A 6719-nucleotide genomic window follows, 5' to 3' on the forward strand; every position below is an offset into this window, starting at 1 on the left:
AAGTGCTTGAATCTTAGATTGCATATAATCACACTATTCGCTAAAATACTACATGTCGCAAGCGCATGGGTCGCGTTCAAGTAATAAAGTGGACTTTTAAGTCCAGATTTTCGATCCCTCGAGGAATGTATACTTTCGATTATATAACTTTAATTAATTTAATTCTAACAATAGAAATAAACACAAACAATTAAAAATATGGTTTTTAAATATGGAAATTAACTAAAATTTACAAATTAAGAAAATATGAAAATCTTGGGAATTTTCGAAAGCAAACGTGATTGGAATTCTTGGTTTCATTTAACCGTCGCTTAATTAATTTCTTCATGAGCCAATTACCAAATTACTCATTTCCTACGTTAGACCTGACCTTCCAATTTTAGTTAATTATCTCTCTCGAGCGAAATTAATCATAATTGATTGGTTTAACCTATTATATCTATATGTCGATTAAAATCAAACAACTGCATTAAATATTTGTGAAAATAGCTCAATTGGTCACCTGGGGTTAGCAGTATATCTTTATCTTCTACACAAACCTAGGATTTCTACTATTTGCTCTAAAATGCACAATATTCTCTCGAATGATGTACAATTCACTAAACATAATCATTTATTGGTCACATAAATGAAAATGCAATAAAAATCATAGTAGAAACACATAGAAATAAATAATTTAACATTAAAGAGCAAATATCAAAATTAATTAAAAGCTAGGTTAAACTAATATTATAAATCCCAACACAAATATTTAGCCCATGTTAAATATATGATAAAAAGGAGAATGTTTTATACAATACATTGCAAGTTTGACAAAATAATAGAGAAAATACAAGGTATAGATAAAACCCCTTTTTGAGCTTGCTCTTGATTTCTCCAAAACCTTGCCAAATCCTTAATAATATCTCATTGTGCTCTAAATTGTGCCTCTAAAATACCAAGGAAAAGAAAAGAAAAGGAAGAGAAAAGAAAGAAGAATAGAAAGAAAGAAAATGGAGGAGGAAGAAGACCTAACCCCCAAAACCAAGAATTCCCTAGAAAATGACCAAAAATCCGTATTTAAATAGCCAAAATCGCGTCAAGTGAAATTGTGAAAGAAGTCCCAAAATTTATGCGAAATAGGCAAAATTCGCCCAGCTGGAAAGCAGCGCGCAAGCGCGGACATTCATCCCGCGTACGCATCGTGAAACCTTTTGGTCTCAGTAAATCAAAAAGGGTCTTCCGCGAGCGCACCATTTCTTCATTTCTTTTTCTCCATTTAATTGCACACAAGGCTCCTCAACTTTGATTATACACAATCTAGTTCTCAAAATTTGAATTTCATATCACTTTTGCCCTCCAAAATTGCAACTTTAGGTCCCCAACTTTTGGTACTTGTGCACTTTGGTCCCCAACTTCACATTTTTGTGCGCTTTTGGACATTTTCACTTCCTTTTGCCTTGTTCTCTTCCCTTGGGTGATTTTTGGCCTACAAAAGCAAATATTACATAATTGTGAGTAGAATTCCATTCATTTAATCAATAAATAACATATTTAGATATTAAATAAGTGCATAAAAACACACTTATCACACACTAATGGGAATGCTTTGCAACCTGAGAATATCAAGTAAGATCAGGGGATTGGGATATAGAGCATATAAAAAGGCAAAATGATCAACATAAAATTTATGATAAGAAACAAAGTGAGAGAGAGGGTGAGCGGTACCTGAAACTGTAACCGGAGTGGTGGAGTGTGCAACAGAAGAAGACGATGGAAAAGTAGGACAAACGTAGTCAGCAAGGCGACCAGGACGATGAATAGTGCGATAGGGACGAGTAGAAGGTGGAGGTAGAATGGGCTCTGCAGGAGATGGAGTTGATGGTAAGGAAATGGGATGGGGAGAGGTAAGACAAGGGACGATGAAGGTGAACGGGGTATTAATTTGAAGGAAAAAATGCTCGATAAAGGTATCGTCCCAAGAGATTATAATCTTCGTGCTCTCCAACTCATAAACTCTGTATGCACATGAGTTAGGAAATATCCTAAAAAAACACAAGGACGAGTGCGAGGTCGAAACTTATCACGATGGGCAGAGATGGTATGAGCATAACAAAGATGACCAAAGACACACAGGTAGTCATAACGGGGTGCATGTTGATAAAGGCGCTCAAAAAAGGAAATATTATGTAAGAAGGAGGATGGGTGTGGTTGATGAGATATGTAGCAATGAGAACACAATCTCCCCAAAAGGTGAAGGGAAGGTGAGCTTGAAAACGTAAATATCGAGCCACATTTAGGATAAGTTGATGCTTATGTTCAACAACCCCATTCTGTTGAGGTGTCTCCAAGCAAGTGCGTTCACGGTGAGTATCTCGTTCAGAAAAAAATCTCGAGTAGCAGTAGCAAAGAATTCTTGACCATTATCAGTGTGGATGTGTCGTATGTTGGAATTGAATTGAGTATGAATAGGGATGTCAAAAAAGTTCGGTGGCTCGGGCGGCCCGTTGTTGCCCAAGCCGGCCCGACTCGTGGCTCGGACCAACCGAGCCAAAGCTCGGGCCGAGCCCCAAAAAGGGGCAATGGCCCGAGCCCGGGCCGGTCCGTGGATTGATGGGCCGGTCCGTTTAATTTAAAACAAAAAATAAAAAATAATAAAAAATAGGCTGCCGGCAGCTTTAAGCTGCCTGTTGGCAGCAGATTTGCTGCCAGTTCGACAGTAGTCTAGCTGCCAACAGGCATCTTTATAATTAAAGCTGCCTGTTGGGCAGCAATTAGGAGAAAAAAAATTAAAAAAAAAAAGACATCAAAACACGAGCTGGCTCGGCTCGGCTCGGTAATGCCAGAGCCAAAAGCTCGGCTCGAGCTTTATTTTTTTTTGAGTCGAGTCGGCTCGGCTCGGGCCCAAAAAAGCCCGTATTGAAAAAGCTCGAGCCGAGCACAAGCCGGAAGTTTCGGCTCGGCTCGTTTACACCCCTAAGTATGAACCATAGTAAAAAAATTTCGGAGGCATGTTGAAGTTTCGAATTTGAAACGCATTAGATACAACCATGTGATTCGAGTGTATTCATCAGCAATTGTCAAAAAATAATGTGCACCCAAAAAAAAAAGTAGCGTGATAGTCATCCCAAATGTCATAAACAATACGTTCAAAAGGCATCGAACTCTTATTCCTAATTAATTGAAAAGGCAATTAAGTATGTTTTCCATGAGTACATGTGTCACAATGATTATTGATTTGAGAATGAGAAATAAAATGAGGAACAATATGGGGAAGAGATGACCTAAACGTTGATACCATGTGTCAAAAGAGATTTTATTTGACGATCGGAGAGTAGTCACTAGAATATGCTTGAAGTAGTACAGTCCATTGCCCTCATCACCCACTGTCCTACTCCAGTCAGCTTCCTCGTGTTTAGGTCTTGAAAGGTACAAAAAGTGGGAAAAAACGAGAACCTAATTTAGAGACTTTTTACTTGACTGACAGATAACAAATTAAATTGAAAATCTGAAATAGATAAAACGTTTAAAAGTGTGAGATTGGGTGATAAATTAATATCACCCGAATTGGACACGTTGGCGTAAGAACCTGTGAGAAGACAAACAAAAAGAGGCCAAGTGGTATTATCGAAAATATTTAAATGGAAGGTGGTGATATGGTGTGTTGCACCACTATCAATTACCCAGGACTTTGAATTTAAAGAGGAACCAGAGAGAGAATTGTTGGGGGTTTGAGAAGCTCCATTAACTGGGTATACTGCTCAGTGGTGAGACCAGGAACGGGGCAGCTCATGGTGGAAGACGCAGAGCCGATTGAAATTTGGTGCGCTGCCAGTGTTGAGATTTCCAGTCCTCTACGTTTTTCCTTTGATGGCCACCATTCTGGGTAACTAATAATCTCAAAACACTTCGCTCGAGGGTGTCCTGGTCTGCCACAAGTTTCGCATAGTGGTGTCCCAGCTAGCCAGACACAACGTGAGCATGAGGCTTGCTGTGATGTCGATGAGCGGGCCAGTAGGGCTGAAATTTTTGATCGAGAGGCAGGCAATTGAACTAGGCTTTGGTGAAGAATGGCATAGCAACGCCCAATTGAAGGAAAAGGATCTGTGGCCAACATTTGGAACCAAAATTGTTGGTAGCTATCGTTCAAGCCCATGAGGAACTAGTAGACTTAGTTTGAATCATGAACTTCGGAGAGGGCTTTGACCGCACTGCAAATATATGGCGTCGTGAGCTGGAGTGAAGATAGTCATCCTAGATTTCCTTTAATTTTATGTAATAGGTTGGATGGATTGTTGTATACTAGATTGACGTTGGCCAATTCGTGTTTCAATCGAAAGATTTTGGTTAGGTTACTCTGCTGAAATTGGGTTTCCAGTTCGACACATAAATCGTTAGGTGTTGCACAATAGAGGAGACTTCTAGTGAGAGATCGATCAATGAAATGCAGGAGCAACGACATTACGATATTACAACATCGATCCCAAAGAAGTGCAGTCGCTGTATCTATGGCTGGACATTTAATGGTGCTAAGATAGAAACCCAACATGTTTTTGGCATTCAAGGCACATGTTATGGATTGTCGCCAGCAGGGTAATTGTTCCCCATTGAGGACTGCATCAACAAGGAATTGGTTGGGCTATTCATATAAGTGTAGAAAATAAGATGAAGAGGCATCTGGAAGGGACTTGGTGGCATCCGGTACAGGAGTAACGGCAAAGTCATCCATAGCATAGGTATGAAATTTTGTTTAACTTAGGAGCTCTGATACCATGTTATGATTGATATGTGAATGAAATAATTTCATTAATCGAGCATTCAGTACATTGGTGTATATATACATGTAGAATCCACCGTGTAAGGATGTAAACTAATTTAGGACAAAATAATTTCTAAAAGAAATAATTTCTATAATTATGGAAAGAACTTTATGATCATGGTTAATATTATTTCCCTTTTTTCTCTCTCTTAAACTCTCCCTTAAACTAAACAACAAGGACACTAAGTCCAACACATACGTGTCGACTCACTTCCCTATGCCCACAACTAAGAATCTTGGCCTCCTTTTAACTTCGTTGGTTTTGTTAGACTAGGAAGGATTGTAGTGAATGAGATTAGTGATGTGATATGAAGTAATGAAGATTGTAAGAAGAAACAAGATTTAAAAGTGAAGAAATAAAAAAAGAGAGTTAATTGTAGAAGCACGACGTTTTATTAATCGACAATATGGAGGAAAATACAAGAACTCAGCAATTCTTGCTTGAACAAAACTGAAAGAGAAGACTTCTATTTATAAATACATGACATAGCATAAAGATGTAAATAATGTGGAATAAGGAAATAATATATTTCCATAAAAATCACATGAAATATAAGGAACAAATTTTCCCACATGAAAATAAGGAAACAATTTATTTCAAAAAACAAAAATCCACCCTAATTTGGGTCACAAATCCAACAATCTTCACATTGACCCAAATACTAGTGCAACATACGAAATTCTAAAATTTCAAATCTGTCTACAACGAAATAGCCAATCTCCTCAACACAGTAACCAAAACTTTTCGAACCAAACCCTCGTCCTCTACAAGGCGTCCATAAGCGATACATGAACCCAAATCCTGGGTTTCCAAAATTCCACTAAGGAATTACTGTTAACCAAATAAAGTTGAAGCACACTCTGTACCAAAAACCATACCACATGCTGGATCAGAAGGCATCTTGCTAGAACTTTTATCTTCAACGTCTCCAAAAGCATCACAGACATTATTAACATCATGGTACCTACGTTCCATGGGTCCAACCCTAGCAAATGAACACAGTGTATCCGCTAAAATTGTTTGCAAAGCGAAATCACCAATGCTCTCCTCAGCAGTGTTCTTAACCAACTCAGAGCTCGCCATAAGAGGTACTGTACCAAATTGTATATCCACCACGATACTGAACTTGTCCAAATATCTCTTAATTGGTTTTGCGCTCCCCTACAAGATGTACAACTGAGACATTCTCCGTCCTTCGAGTACAATCCAGACACCCTTTCAGACCTTTAAGACTCCACTTTCACCAGAGAATTTATACCCTTTTGCATCTAGAGCATTAAACGAGATGAGATTCCTTTTCAGGTTTGGAACATGTTGAACCTGATCAATTGTTCTGACTGTCCCATCCCGCAACCTAAATCTGATTCGATCGTTCCCAACAATACGACAAGACTAGTTGTTTTCCATTACAACTCCACCTTATTGAATAGCATCATATGTCTGAATAAAATTTCTAGAACACATATAATACGAACATGCTGAATCGAGAATCCACTCCTCGTCAGACCTAGATTCCACGTTAGATACCACGGTCAACATCACATCTTCGCCGTCTAAAAAATCCTCAACTGCATTTGTTTTGTCTGAAGTCAAAGGTTGTGCTCCACAATTTGTGGCTAAATCACCTTTAGCCTACAACTTATCACAATCCCTCTGAATATGTCCCTTACGTCTGCAGTAGAAGCAAAACAAATTGCTGTTATTCTTCGATCTACCCATCCGTCGACCACCATGAGATACAAGAGCTTTCCCATCTCTCGATATAACTCCAACCAAATGCTTCAATTCTCCTTCAAGTACAAAGCATTATAGACGTCGTCTATAGTCAAAATATTTCGACTATACAAAATGGTGTCTCGAAACAATGCATAAGAGCCAGGTAGTGAACATAATGGGATCAAGAGTATATCATCTTCATCG

This window comes from Olea europaea, chromosome 8 (genome assembly GCF_002742605.1).
Source record: "Olea europaea var. sylvestris chromosome 8, O_europaea_v1, whole genome shotgun sequence".
NCBI lineage: Eukaryota > Viridiplantae > Streptophyta > Magnoliopsida > Lamiales > Oleaceae > Olea > Olea europaea.